The sequence below is a fragment of the Aotus nancymaae genome, unplaced genomic scaffold, assembly GCF_030222135.1.
Source record: "Aotus nancymaae isolate 86718 unplaced genomic scaffold, 86718_ANA_hifiasm-v0.15.2.pri h1tg000076l, whole genome shotgun sequence".
Taxonomy (NCBI): Eukaryota; Metazoa; Chordata; class Mammalia; order Primates; family Aotidae; genus Aotus; species Aotus nancymaae.
The window spans coordinates 20,678,169-20,693,722 of record NW_026988491.1 but is presented as its reverse complement, the minus strand read 5'-3'; the positions used below and the strand labels follow the sequence as shown (position 1 = coordinate 20,693,722).

The 15,554-nt window shown below is 42.5% G+C and overlaps 1 protein-coding gene across 2 annotated transcripts in view; it reads right to left on the bottom strand.

Moving 5' to 3' along the window:
• Window positions 1-15,554, bottom strand: part of PPARA (peroxisome proliferator activated receptor alpha) — a 95,160-nt gene that overhangs the window by 59,430 nt on the left and 20,176 nt on the right. The window contains exon 1 of one of the 2 annotated variants that reach the window (XM_064368226.1): window positions 5,143-5,331. The exons of the other annotated variant lie outside the window; for it this stretch is intronic. The gene's annotated coding sequence lies outside the window, so the exon portion shown is untranslated. Of the gene's footprint in view, window positions 1-5,142; window positions 5,332-15,554 lie in introns of those variants that run through there. 2 annotated transcript variants of the gene reach the window in all.

Sequence of the window (15,554 nt, the reverse complement as noted above, 5' to 3'; positions counted from 1 at the left end):
ATTGTTCAAATGTCCTACATCCTGCTGATATTCTCTGTATTCGTTCTGTGAATCTGACTATAATTGTGTATTTGTCTATGTATCCTCCCAATTCTATCAGTTTTTGCTTCTCGTATTTTTAAGCTGTTATTAGATGCATATTTTAGAACTAAATTTTTCCAATGCATTGGTCCCATTATTTCTTCAAATATTTTTTTCTGTCTCTCTTCTTTTTTTCTAGGTTTACATGTATCAGGCTACCTAAAGTTATTCCACAGTTCATTAAAGTGTTTTCATTTTTAAACAATTCTTTTTTCATTGCGTGCTTCATTTTTCAACAGTTTCTGTTGTTATGCCTTCTAGTTCACTAAACTTTTCTATTCTGTCTCACTGGGTACACACTTCAGTTCTGATCTATCTCACTGGGCGGACATCCGAGAGTGTGATCTATTTTGCTGTGTATACACCTGAGACTCTGATCTCTCTCACTGTATAGACACCTGAGATTCTGATCTATGTCACTGGGTAGATACCTGAGAGTGTGATCTATTTCACTGTATATACACCTGAGATTCTGATCTCTCTCACTGTGTAGACACCTGAGATTCTGATCTCTCTCACTGTGTAGACACCTGAGATTCTGATCTATGTCACTGGGTAGATACCTGAGAGTGTGATCTATTTCACTGTGTATACACCTGAGATTCTGATTTCTCTCACTGTGTAGACACCTGAGATTCTGATCTATCTCACTGTGTAGACGCCTGAGATTCTGATCTATCTCACTGGGCAGACACCTGAGAGTGTGATCTATTTCACTGTGTATACACCTGAGATCTGATCTATCTCACTGTGTCTACAGCTGAGGTTCTAATCTATCTCACTGGGTACATACCTGCGATTCTGATGTGGCTCCTTATATTTATGCCCACCATTCTGATATACCTTCCTCTTCTAACAAACACTCAAATCTCTGCACTGCTCCTGGCCCTGCGTGAGCACCGGGCACTACTTGGCTGGCACAAGTGCTGGGCACTGTTCCTTCTAATCCTCTCAGATGGTTCTTTTCCTGGTCTCAAGCAGTTTTGCTCACGTGCATGTGGCAAGCTGTACTTTGGTAGATCTCTGGAGTCCCTCTGTGTGTGGCTTGCACCTCTAATGCTTTGCCTGGGATAATCTACACGTCATGGTCTCCCTGGACTCTCAGCTCTATTTTGTCAACTGAGGAAGTCTGCCAAGCTCTGCCTCAGTTTCCCCTCTCTGCACTGCAGCCTGGAAACTCTCAAGCCACACCTCTCACCTGTTTGTCTTACAACCATCAGTGCCCTTCACTGCTGATGTTCAGCATCTTGAAAAACATTATTTTATGTATTTGTATGGAGGCTTGGTTGTCTCAGGTGAGAAGGTAAGTCAGTCCCTTATATTCTATCCTGGACCTTGGAGTCTGTAATTTTTATAGGCATAATAAGTTGGTTACAAGGCCACAGCCAGTATATTTTTTAATTGTTTAAAACTCATGTCACCTTCTAACAAATAGAAACATTTCATGATATCTTTTAATATTGTCTTAAATTTCAAAGTATATAAACTGTTAGACTAGACTTTTGAAATCTAGCCCCCTCTTTACTAGTCCTAAAATGCCTCTTTGGGTATGTGCCTGAGATTCTGATAGAGCTCCTTGGCTACAGGCCCTAGACTAGGATAGGTAGATATTTTTAGATCTATATCCAAAATTCTGCTATACCTCCCTAGGTGTAAACCTGAGATCCTGATACAAAAATCCTTAGCTAGATACTTGAAACCCTAAGATGCCTTCTTGAGTATATGCCTGAGACTCTGTTATACCTCTTTGCGTAAATACCCAAGATTCTGACACATCTCACTGGTTACATGCCTGAGGTTCTTATCTGTCTCAGCGGGTGCACATCTGAGGTTCTAATCTATCTCACTGGTACGCACCTGAGGTTCTGACCCATCTCACTGAGTACACGCCTGAGGTTCTGACCTATCTCACCGGGTACATGCCTGAGGTTCTGACCTATCTCACCGGGTACATGCCTGAGGTTCTGACCTGTCTCACAAGAGACGCACCTGAGGTTCTGATCTGTCTCCCCAGGTACGCGCCTGAGGTTCTGATCTGTCTCACCAGGTGCGCCTGCCTGAGGTTCTGATCTATCACTGGGTACGCGCCTGAGGTTCTGACCTGTCTCACCAGGTACACGCCTGAAGTTCTGATCTATCTCATTGGTATACACCTGAGGTTCTGATATGGCTTCCTGTGTTCATGACCTAGATTCTGGTACACCTCCCTCCCCTCACAAACACTCAAATCCCTGCTTCATCTCCATACTGGGATGCGTCCCAAAACTAAGACTATATAAGATTATTTGAAGTTCACTTTGAATCTTGGAGGATATAATATTATCCTTTTTTTTTTTTTTTGAGACGGAGTCTTGTTCTGTCACCCAGGCTGGAGTGCAGTGGCACGATTCCAGCTCACTGAAACCTTGCAACCTCCACCTCCTGGATTCAAGCAATTCTCCTGCCTCAGCTCCAATATTATAAAATTTTCACACAAAATACTGTCATGAGTCCCGACATAGACATAATGTTAGGATTAATGAATTCTCAATAAAGTAGGAAAGGAAGAAAGCAGTAGGCTATTAAACAGACTCTTTTTTAAAAGTACTGAAAGGATCACCTAATGATAACAGAATTCATCCACCGGGAAGACATGATGGGCCTAAACATGTACGTAGCTCTTATCTGTGAACCAGGAAGCAAGTCCTCACTGACACCAAATCTGCTAGCACTCTGATCTTGAACGTCCCAGCCTCCAGAACGTGAGAGAAATTTCTGTTGTTTATAAATCACCCAGTTTATGGTACTTTGTTGTAGCAGCTTGAATGGACCAGGACACCATTCAACAACACCAGAGTACACTTTTTTCCCCCCTAAAAGCCCATGGAATAGACCGTGTCTTTGGCCATTAAACAAACCTCAACAAATTTAAAAGAATTGAAGACATACAGAGCATACAATTTAATCACAATGAACTTAAACTATAATAACAGAAAACCAATAGGAATATCTCTAAATGTTCTAAAATTCAACAATACACTTCTAAATAACCCATGGGTCAAGAGTAAGTCTCAAGGAAGATATAAAAATACATAAACTGGCTGGGCGTGGTGGCTCACGCCTGTAGTCCCAGCACTTTGGGAGGCTGAGGAGGGCAGATCACCTGAGGTCAGGAGTTTGAGACCAGCCTGGCCAACATGGTAAAACCCTGTCTCTACTAAAAATACAAAAATTAATCAGGCGTGGTAGTGCACGACTGTGATCCCAGCTACTTGGGAGGCTGAGACAGGAGAATTGTTTGAACCCAGGAGGCAGAGGTTGCAATGAGTCGAGATCACACCATTGCACTCCAGCCTGGGTGATACAGCGAGACTCTGTCTCAAAAAAAAAAAAAAAAAAAAAAAAAAACCCAAAAAACAAAAAATGTAGAACTGAATGAAAATAAAGATACAACATATCAAAATACATGGGTTGCAGCAAGAGCAGTGCTGAGAGAGAAATATATATTACTAAATGTTTGCAATAGAGAAGATGAACAATCTCAAAACAACAATCTAAATTCCTACATCACGAAACTAGAAAAATAATAGCAAAATAAACCAAAGCAAGCAGAAGGAAGGAAATAATAAAGAGAACAATCAATGAAATGGAAATCGAGAGAACAATCGAGAAAATAAAGTGAATGAAAAAGCTATTTTTTAAAAAAAAATCAGTAAAATTGTAACCTTCAGCAAAACTGACAAAAATAAAGAGATAAGGCGTAAATCACCAATATCAAGAATGAAACAGAGTATCACTACAGATCCTGCCACCAGCATGAGAAACTATACAAACAATTTTGAGCTAGTGAATTCTACAAAAAAAAGATCAATTACTCAAAAGCTACAAACTACCCAACTTAACCAAGAAAAAATAAACAGTTTCAATAGCTTTATAACCATTTAAAAGTTGAATCTGTGATTTTAAAATCTCCTGAAAAATAAATTCCCAGGCCCAGATGGAAGAATTCTACCAAACATTTAAAGAAGAAATACCGCTATACCACTTTTATAGAATCTCTTCCCAAAAAGGTAGAAGAGGAGGAAAGGCTCCCCAGTTTATCTTCATGGAGCTAATATTACTCTGACAACAAAACTCAACAAAGCTAATAGAAAACAGAGAAAACTACAGATCAGTTTTGCTCATGAGCTTAGACATGAAAGTATTTAACAAAATATTAGCAAATCAAATTCAACAGTATACAAAAAGAATTATTTACCATGACCAAGTAAGATTCATTCCAGGTATGCAAGTCTATTTAACATTGGAAAATTGATCAGTGTAATCCACCATGTCAATAGGCTATAGAAGAAAAATCATTTGATCTTATTAACTGATGCAGAAAAGGTATTTTGACAAACCGTAATAACCACACATGATAAAAACTCTCAACAAGTTTGGAAAAGCTTTCTTCTAACTAGAAAAAGAACATCTACAAAAATCTACAGCTAACATATTCTCAATGAAGTGAAGAAAGACTGAATGTTTTCCCACTAAGATCAGGAGCAAGGGCAATGATGTCCACTTTCACCACTCTTCCTCAACGTACTGATGGAAGTTCTAACTATTGTAATAAGGCAGGAACAAAAGGCATGCTGGTGAGAAGAAAGAAATAAAACTCCCTACTGGCAATGACATGAAAATCCCTAGGAATCTACACAAACCCTCTTGGAACTAAGAAATGAATACAGCAAGATTGCAAGATCAGCATACAAAAATAAATTGCATTTCTATCTACTAACAACAAACATTCAGAAATAAAAGTTAAAAACGACAATGCTGTTTGCAATCACTCCAAAGAAAATGAAATACTTAGGTATCTGTTACCTAACAAAACATATATAGGATCTGTATACTGAAAATTATAAAATGCTGATGGAAAAAAAAAATCAAAGAAGGCTGGGTGTGGTGGCTTATGCCTAAAATCCCAGCACTTTGGGAGGATCACTTCAGGCCAGGAGTTTAAGACCAGCTTGGGTAAAAAGCAAGACCCCATCTCTACAAAAAATGAAAAAAAAATTAGCCAGGTGTGGTGGAGTGTACCTGTAGTCCCAGCTAGTCAGGAGACTGAGGCAGGAGGGTTGACCAGGAGATCAAGGCTGCAGTGAGCCATGATCATATCACTGTATTCCAGCTTTGGTGATGGAGTGAGATCCTGCCTCAAATTAAAAAAAAAAAAATCAAATAAGACCTAAATAAAGAAGAAACATACCATGTTCATGGATTGAAAGACTCAACATAATAAAGATGTTAATTCTTCTCAAGTTGATCTGTAGGTTTAGTGTAATTCCTATCAAAATCCCAGCAATAGTTTTATAGGTCTAGATAAGCTTACCCTTAAATTTACACAGAAAGGCATGGCACACACCTTATAAGGGCTAAAACAATCAGCAAAGAAGTATAAAGTGGGAGAAATCACTCTACTTAATGATACGACCTACTCAGTAATAAAGACAGTGTGGTACTGGTGAAGAAACAGACACATACGCCTATGGAACAGACTAAAAACTCTGAAACAGACCAACACAAATAGGCCCAACTGACTTTGGACAGAGCTGCAAAATTCCTAAGGAACGACAGCTTTTCAAAAACTGCTGCTAGAGCAACTGGACATCCATTAGGGTAGCAGGAGAAGAACCTCAGACTAAGTCTTACATCTTAAAGAATTACTTTAAAATGGATCATGAACCTAAATGTCTGACAAAGGACAGTATCTTGCATATGTAAGAACTTTGAAAACCAAACAATTAAAAAACCAAACAATCCAATTAGAAAATGAGCAAAAGACATGAAGAGACATTTTACACAAAAGGATATACAAATGGCAAATAAGTACATGAAAAGACGTTTAACATTATCAGCCACTGGGGAAAGGCAAACTAGAACCACGGTGAGGTATCACTGCACACCTTCAAATGACTGAAATAAAAAATAGTGATAACACCGAATGCTTGAAAGGACACAGACAAACAGGTCACTCATACATTCCTGGTGGGAATGTAAAATGGTACAGACACTCTAGAAAACAGTTTGGCAGTTTTTTTCTTCTCTCTTTTTTTATTTTTAGTTTGGCAGCTTTAAAAAATAAAAGGAAACATGCAACTACCATTTGATCCAGCAAGTACACTCTTGGGCAGTCATCCAAGTGAAATGAAACAGTTTCACACAAAAACCTGCATACACACCAAAAGGAGAGGTGACAAATAAAAAGCAAATAAACTGGGCATCAAAATGTAAAGCTTTCGTGTCACAAACACTACCATCAAGAAAGTGAAAAGACAACCCACAAAAATGGGAGAAAAAGGCCGGGCGCAGTGGCTCACGTCTGTAATGCCAGCACTTTGGGAGGCCGAGGCAGGTGGATCACAAGGTCAGGAGTTCAAAACCAGCCTGACCATCATGGTAAAACCCTGTCTCTACTAAAAATACAAAAAATTAGTTGGGTGTAGTGACATGTGCCTGTAATCCCAGCTACTCAGAAGGCTGAGGCAGGAGAATTGCTTGAACCTAGAGGTGGCAGAGGTTGCAGTGAGCTGAGATCACACCACTGCACTTCAGCCTGGGTGACAGAGCGAGACTTGGTCTCCAAAAAAAAAAAAAAAAAAGGGAGAAAATATTTACAAATCATATCTCTGATAATCATATCTCTGATGAGGGACTTATAGCAGAATGTATAAAGAACTCTTAAAGTCAACAATAAAAATACAACTATCTCAGTTTAAAGATGAACTAAGGAAATGAACAGATGTTTTTCTAAAGAAGATATACAAATGGCCAATAGCTACATGAAAAGAGGCTGAGTGTCATTGGTCATTAGGGAAATGCAAATCAAACCCGGAATGAAACAGCACAGCCCCTGGAATGGCCATGATTAAAAAGATGCACAGTAACAAGCGCTGCCAGAGATGTGGAGAAGTTAGAGCCTTCTTTCATATGCCGCCAGCGGGAAACAGAGCAGGCTTTTGGAACAGTTTGGCAGCTCACAAGAAGTTAAACACAGATTTACTACATGACCCAGAAAATGAAAACATACATCTACACAAAAACTTGTATGTGAATGTTCATAGTAGCATTCTTCATAATAACTGGAAAGTTAAAACACAACGTCCACAACTAAAAACTGGATACATAATATGTGTTCTATCCATACAATGGAATGTGTTTGACAATAAAAAATAAAGTGGCCGGGCGCGGTGGCTCATGCCTGTAATCCCAGCACTTTGGGAGGCCGAGGCAGGTGGATCACGAGGTCAAAAGATCGAGACCATCTTGGCCAACACGGTGAAACCCCATCTCTACTAAAAAGACAAAAAAAAAAAAAAAAAAAAAAAAAAAATTTAGGTGGGCGTGGTGGTGTGTACCTGTAGTCTCAGCTATTTGGGAGGCTGGGGCAGGAGGATTGCTTGAAACCGGAAAACGGAAGTACTGATACATGCTACAACACGGATGACCCTTGAAAATATTATGCAAAATGAAAAAAAGGTAGTCATAAAAGACCACATACTCTAATTCCACTATATGAAATGTCCAGAATAGACACATTGTAGAGACAGAAAGTAGATTAGAGATTGTCTAGGGCTAGATGGGGGAAGGGAGGAGAGTTGGAAGGAACGGGCAGTGATTACTAATGGTATGGTCACGCAGTCTTGTGAGTATACTAAAAACTATGGAATGTACATTTTAAATCTATGTCATATGGTATATAATTTATGTATCTTTTCTTTCTTTTTTTTTTTGAGATAGAGTCTCACTCTGTGGCCCGCTGGAGTGCAGTGGTGTAATCTCAGCTCACTGTAATCTCCGCCTCCTAGGTTCAAGTGATTCTCCTGCCTCAGCCTCCCGAGTAGCTGGGATTACAGGTGCATGCCAGCACACTGGGCTAATTTTGTATTTTTAGTGGAGACGGGGTTTTGCCATGTTGGCCAGGCTGGTCTCGAACTCCTGCTTCAGGTGATCTGCCCACCTTGGCCTCCCAAAGTGCTGGGATTACAGGCATGAGTCACTGAGCGTGGCCCTGTAATTTATATTTCTATCTATCTATCTATCTATCTATCTATCTATCTATCTATCTACCTACCTACCTACCTACCTGTCTGTCCATCTGTGCCTCCATCCATCCGTCTGTCCGCCCATCCATCCATCTATCCACCCATCCACCCACCCACCCACCTCTCTTTGAATGACAGGGTCTTGCTCTGCTGCCCCGGCTGAAGTGCAGTGATGCAATCTCGTCTCCTTGCAACCTCTGCCTCTCGGGCTCAACCAATCCTCCTACCTCAGCCTCTCAAGTACCTGGGATTATAGATAGGCATCACCATAGAGGGCCAATTTTTTTTTATTTTTTTGTAGAGCTCGGGTCTTGCTACATTACCCAGGCTGGTCTAAAACTTCTGAGCTCAAACAATTCTCCTGCTTAGGCCTCCCGAAGTGTTAGGATTACAGGCGTGCACCACCGTGCCTGGCTAGAACTGTTTAAAACAAACCAGAAAACCAAGAAACCTGTACACAAATGTTCACGGCAGCTTTATTCATAACAACTCCAAACTGGAAACAAGCTAGGCGTCCTCCAATGGGTGAACAGTTACCCAAACCACGGTTCCTCCATACCATGAAAATTACTCAGCAATAAAAAGGAAAAAAACTACTGATACACCAACAAATAGGATGCAGCTCATGAGAATCACCCTGAGTCCCAAAAGGTTACGTGCCATATGATTCATTATGTGATGTTCTTAAAACGACAAAATGATAGAAATAGAGAACAGATTAATGACTGGCAAAATTAAAAAGGAGTGGGAAGGTAGAAGAGAAGCGGGCTTGGCTACAAACGGCTCCTTGATGGCTGCTTGGTGATGGAAACATTCTGTATCTTGATGGTATCAATGTTAGTATCCTGACTGTGATATCATCCTCTTGTTTTGCAAGATGTTACTCTCGGTGAAAACTGGAAAGAGTACTGGGGATCTCTCTGTATTATTTCCTAAAACTGCACATGAGGCCAAGGTGGGCAGATCATTTGAGGTCAGGAGTTTGAAACCAGCCTGGCCAACAGGTGAAACCCCTCTCTACTAAAAATATAAAAATGATCCAGGCGTGGTGGTGCACACCTGTAATCCCAGCTACTCAAGAGGCTGAGGCAGGAGAATCGCTTGAATTCAGGAGACAGAGGTTGCAGTGAGCTGAGATAACACCAGTGTACTCCAGCCTGGGTGACAGTGAGACTCCATCTCAAAAAAGAAAACTATGATTATCCAAAAAATGTTTCAAGTTAATTTTTTTTTTTTTTTGAGATGGAGTTTCGCTCTTGTTACCCAGGCTGGAGTGCAATGGCACGATCTCGGCTCACCGCAACCTCCGCCTACTGGGTTCAGGCAATTCTTCTGCCTCAGCCTCCTGAGTAGCTGGGATTACAGGCACACGCCACCTTGCCCAGCTAATTTTTTGTATTTTTAGTAGAGACGGGGTTTCACCATGTTGACCGGGATGGTCTCGATCTCTTAACCTCGTGATCCACCCGCCTCGGCCTCCCAAAGTGCTGGGATTACAGGCTTGAGCCACCGCGCCCGGCCTCAAGTTAATTTTTAAAAGTACTAAAAGGAGGCAAATTAGGAGCGATTTTTTTGTTTATTTTTTTGAGACAGGGTCTCACTCTGTTGTCCAGGATAGAGTGCAGTGGTGCGATCATGGCTTACTGCAGCCCCAACCTCCTGGGCTCAAGCAATCCTCCCACCTCAGCCTCCTGAGTAGCTAAGACTACAAGCACGAATCATGACGCCCGGCTAATTTTTAAATTTTTTTGTAGAGACAGGGTCTCACTATGTTTCCTAGGCTGTTCTCAAACTGCTGAACTCAAGTGATCCTCCCGCCTCGGCTTCCCAAATTGCTGGGATTCCAGGAGTGAACTGCTACGCCTGGCCAGGGTGCTATTTTAAGAACAGGTGTTCTGTTCTTCATGTTTTCTGCTCTGCAGCTTTCAGAACCCTAACATGGTAAACATAGCTAGGATATATAATATAGGAACTGTCTCTTTTATTTATTTGCTTGCCTTTTAACTTTTTTTTTTTTTGAGACACAGTCTTGCGCTGCCACCAGGCCGGAGTGCAGTGGCGCAATCTCGGCTTACTGCAACCTCCACCTCCCAGATTCAAGTGATTCCCCTGCCTCAGTCTTAACTTTTTATTTGCAAGTACTTTCACTTGCAGAAAAACTGCACCCCAAAAACAGTATAAAGAGCACCATAACTTGACCCATATTCACTGGTGGTTAACAATTTAGCCATTTGCTGTATCATGATTTCTTTCTTTACAGGTATGCATGTATGTATGTGTATGTGTATGTGCATGTGTATTTGAGGGTGAGTTGCATACATCATGGCTTATTCTCCTAAGCACTAAACCACATGTTTGCTAAGAATGACAATGTGCTCTTACACGCCACGGAACAATTCACTTCAGTAAACTAAACAGACACACTTCAATCTATGATTTGTATTCAGATTTTGTGAGTTGACCCGATAATGTCCGTGATGGCATTTTTTTTTCTCCTTCGGTGCAGGATGCTGTTTAGAGTCAGGCATTACATTTTGTTGTCATTTCTCTTTTAATCTGAAACATGTCCACAGCTTTTCTTTGTCTTTTATGACACTGACATTTTTAAGGAATACCGTTTCCAAGCTGTCTTCCTCCCCTTTTCAAATAGAATGCTGCAGCTGCCTTAATATCGACGTACAACGTACACTAACTGATACTGCGGTAGATGTCTGCATAGAAGAATCCACACTTAATAAGAACCTGTAACTCGAGGTATAGCCCATGTCCCATCCTGAAGCTGGGTTCTTAAATAGCCTCCCAGCCTCTCTAGCAACTTGCACACCCTCTATTTTGCCAGCTTGCCAGCTGGAAATGTGTCCAAGGCTTTCCTATTTGGAACTAGAGGTTCCCAAAGCTACATGCCTATTCAACACAACAAATAAAAGGAAGCCAAAAGCATAATTATTTTGTAAATCCCCAAATAAGACAGCGAAAAGAACGGCCACAACGTCTACCTGATAGCATGACTTCAAGCAACTCAACATAACTCAAACATTTAGCAAACATTGCTAACAATAAACCTTCTGCAAGAGCTGCCGTAGAACAAATCCTTTTCTAAAGGAACAAAGATGAATGCAACTTAAAGTGACAAGAACACTAAGGGAACAGAAGCAAGCCATTAAAGGGTAAAAATGGAATTTTCTGCTATAAAGTAAAGCTCTGCATAAAAATAAGACAAAACAGGAAATTTATTCATAAGACCCCATGCTGAGGATTTCAAGGAGACAGTCACGTTTCTGGGGTAACTGACTATGGGATTGTCCCTCATGGAGCCAAGTAACCTGTCAAGGCAACAAGGCTTCCTACTCAACATGCCCTGTGGCTTCCCTGCCAGCCAGAGGGTCTGTCTGAAGCCTGGAACAGCTGTCAACATGTTTGAGTCCAACAGGTCCTGATGTGACCTCGGTCTTTTACCTCTGCACAAAGTTACAGCTCACGGTTGTTTGTATGGTCTGGTTTGTTTGTCGATCGCTCGGTCTGAAAGACTGCTTTTTGTTTTTGTTTTTGTTTTTGTTTTTTTGAGATGGAGTCTTGCTCTCTTGCCCAGGCTGAAATGTAGTGGCATGATCTCAGCTCACTGCAATCTCCACCTCCCAGGTTCAACCGATTCTCCTGCCTCAGTCCCCTGAGTAGCTGGGACTATAGGCATGTGCCACCATGCCCAGATAATTTTTGTATTTTTAGTTTCACCATGTTGGCCAGGCTGGTCTCTAACTCCTGACTTCAGGTGATCCACCTGCCTTGGCCTCCCAAAGTGCTGGGATTACAGGCATGAGCCACCGTGCCCAGTCCAAGACTGCTTTTTTTTTTTTAAAAATTACTTGCATCCACCCTGTGGTTTCCATCCCAGCTCATGGCATCCTGGCCCAGGGCATCACTCCCTCCTTCCTCACCTCCTGCCACAGCTTCCTCCCTCTCCCCTTTTCAAGGTTCTCACGCACATGGCTGCCAGGTTCATCGCCTGAAGGAGAGCCCTGATCACCTCCTGTGGATGGGCTCCTCTCAAGATCGTGGCTTCCAAGTACCTGGATTCATAGATAGGGAAACAGACCAGCGACAGGTATCACCCAAGGCCACACAGCTGCTCAGTGGCTGGGCTGCAGCTAAGGTCAAGGTCTCCTTGCCCCCCATGTGGTGGAGCCTTTCCCATTTAGCCACCTTGCCTGGCCAGGCCGCCCTGCAAACCTCAGAACCACCTACAGCTTCTGCCCAGGCCCTGAAAGCTGCCTGAGGGGGCCTTTTAGCAGATAGATCAGAGTATATCCGTCCCCTAAGAAGGCCCTACTGGTCCCCATCCCATGGCCTTTCACACACAACACAAACCAGAGTCCCCACCATGGCCCTGGCCTCCATGAGGCTGCCTCTGCCTCTCCCCTGGGACCTCCTGACCGCCTTCCTCTCCAGGACACTGCTCCAGTCATACTTCCTGGTTGCTCCTCCCATGAGCCCACCCTGCCACCCCCCCCTCCCCCTGGCCAGGATGCTCCCATCCTGATGTCTGCTCTGCCTGCTGTCACCTGCTTCTAGTCCTTCCTGAGACACTAGGTCCTGGCCACAACCTTGGGGAGGCCAACCTGGACCAGCCTCCTGGTGCCCTTGCCCCTCCTGGCACCTTTGACCCATTCGCCCTTCCTGGGCTTGCTTCTCCTACTGCACTTAGAGGTGGCTAACTCACCAGGCCACCTGCTGCATCACCCTACTCTTGACCTGCCTGTCCCTGCCAGAGCATTAGCTCTCATAGACGAGCGTTTCATGGGTTTTGCTCACTTACATATCTTAGAACAATGCCGGGTACAGAGAAGGAGCTCAATAAGTATCTGATGGAGTTTGAACCTGAATGCATGAATCTTATTTTTATGTCCCTTTGCAAGCCCTGGACTCTGGCCAAAATAGATGACTTGGCATCTGCCAGCCACACCCCAGGCTCCCTGGCCTCTGTACTTTATCTGACTCCTTTCTGCCAGGAACGCATCCCGTTCTACACATGTGGGGGGCAGTACAGATGCCTTTCCTCCTCAAAGCACTCAGGATCACCCCAGGGGAAGGACTCCGTCCCGCCTCTGAATCACCACAGCTCTCATTGTGGGTATTAATGTATCCCTTTTCTGCTCGACTGACCTGTAACTCTTGGAGAAAGAATTCTTGTCTATCATCTTCCTCCCCTACACAAGGTAGATGTTCAGTAAAAATTTACAGAATGAATTTGACATTGGTGCTAAATTCTGAACATTGTTCCTTTCCCTGTCTTACAAAAACTCAAATCAGGACAGGCACAGTGGCTCATGCCTGTAATCCCAGCACTTTGGGAGGCTGAGGCAGGCTGATCCCTTAAGTCTAGGAGTTTGAGACCAGCCTGGGTGATATGACAAAACTCCATCTCTACAAAAACAAAACAAAACAAAAATTAGCTGGGCGTCATGGTACCCGCCTGTGGTCCCAGCTATTTAGGAGACTGGGATGGGCGGACCACTAGAGCCCAGGAGTGAGCCAAGATCACACCACTGCACTCCAACCTGGGTGAGAGTAAGACCCTGTCTCAATAAAACAAATAAACCCCCCCACCACCAAAAACACACTTAAATTATTTTAAGTAATGAACCTATGAGAAGAGACTGTATATAGTACAAGTATTTAAAGGACAAGGCTGGTTGCAAAATACGTGTTTTTCTAAAAAAAAAAGAATGCAACTTAAAGTGATGACAATGGTAATGGAACAGAAACAAGCTGTTTAAGAAAAGAAATTAAATTTTCTTGTTAAAAAGTAAAGTTCCTGAAGTGCATCCTGTGACAGCCTGGGAGGAAGTGCATGGAACAGTTTTCAGGCCATTTAAACTGTCTGTAGTCAGCTCTGGAAAGCCCATGCCATTCAAGTAAACATAGTCAGGATGCCTACATGTGCTTGGGGTCAGATGTCAGTATCCCTTGTGTGGCACATGAGGCCTTTCTTAAGATGACTGACACCTTCCCAATACTGAGTTGTCCCTTCCATGAACATGGTATATTCATCTCTCTATTTGGGCTATATTTAAGCTCTCTTAAAAACCTAATCAGTTTTTTGAGTAGAGATCTTACATATCTTTTTCAGATTTATTCCTAGATATATTACATAGATACATTATAAATGTAATTTTTTTTTCTTTTTCTTTTTGAGATGGAGTCTCACTCTGTCACCAGGCTGGAGTGCAGTGGCACTATCTCAGCTCACTGCAACCTTTGACTCCCTGGTTCAAGCAATTCTCTTGCCTCAGCCTCCCAGGTAGCTGGGATTACAGACATGTGCCACCACGCCCAGCTAATTTTTGTATTTTTAGTAGAGATGAGGTTTCACTATGTTGGCCAGGATGATCTTGATCTCTTGACCTTGTGATCCACCCACCTTGGCCTCCCAAAGTGCTGGGATTACAAGCATGAGCCACCACGTCTGGCCAAATGTAACTTTTAATTAATAAACTTTCTTATTTAGAGCAGTTTGAGGCTTACAGAAAAACTGAGTGGGAAGTATGGAAAGGACTCATATAGCACCTTACTCCCACCATAGTTTCCCTATTACTAATATGTTGCATTGGTGAGGTACATTTGTTATACCACTGATGAGCCAATATTGGCCTATTATTGTTAACTGAAGTCCACAGTTTTCATTTTCTCTTTGTGTTGTACATTACAGGTTTTGACAAATGGCTAACAACATGTATCCATCATTACAGTACCACACAGAATAGTTTCACTAGCCTAAAAATGCCCTGTGTTCCACCTATTCATTCCTCCTTCCCTCCTGCTGAGCCCCTGGCAACCATGACGGATCCATTTACTGTCTTCATAGTTTTGCCCTTCCCATAATGTTGATAGTTGGAAGCAGGCAGCATATCGTTTTTTCAGTTTGAGTTCTTTCAGGTATACAATACCTTTGATAATAATGTAAGTGGTGCTATTTGCCAAAATGTTTTCCAAAGTAGCGGCTATCATTTTACATTCCCTTCAGCAGTGTATGAGACTCCTTTTTTTTTTTTTTTTGACGGAGTCTCACTCTGTAGCCGAGGCTGGAGTGCAGTGGTGTGATCTTGGCTCACTGCAACCTCTGCCTCCCGGGTCCCGGTTCAAGCAATTCTCCTGCCTCAGCCTCCCAAGTAGCTGGGGTTACAACATGTGCTACCACGCCCAGCTAATTTTTGTATTTTTAGTAGAGACGGGGTTTCACCATGTTACCCAGGCTGGTCTTGAACTTCTGACCTTGTGATCTGCCCACCTTGGCCTCCTAAAGTGCTGAGATTACAGACACGAGCCACTGCACCCAGCAAGAGTTCTTATTCCACATTCTTATGCATATTTGGTCAAACTGCTTAATTACAGACACTCTTGGGGTGTGTA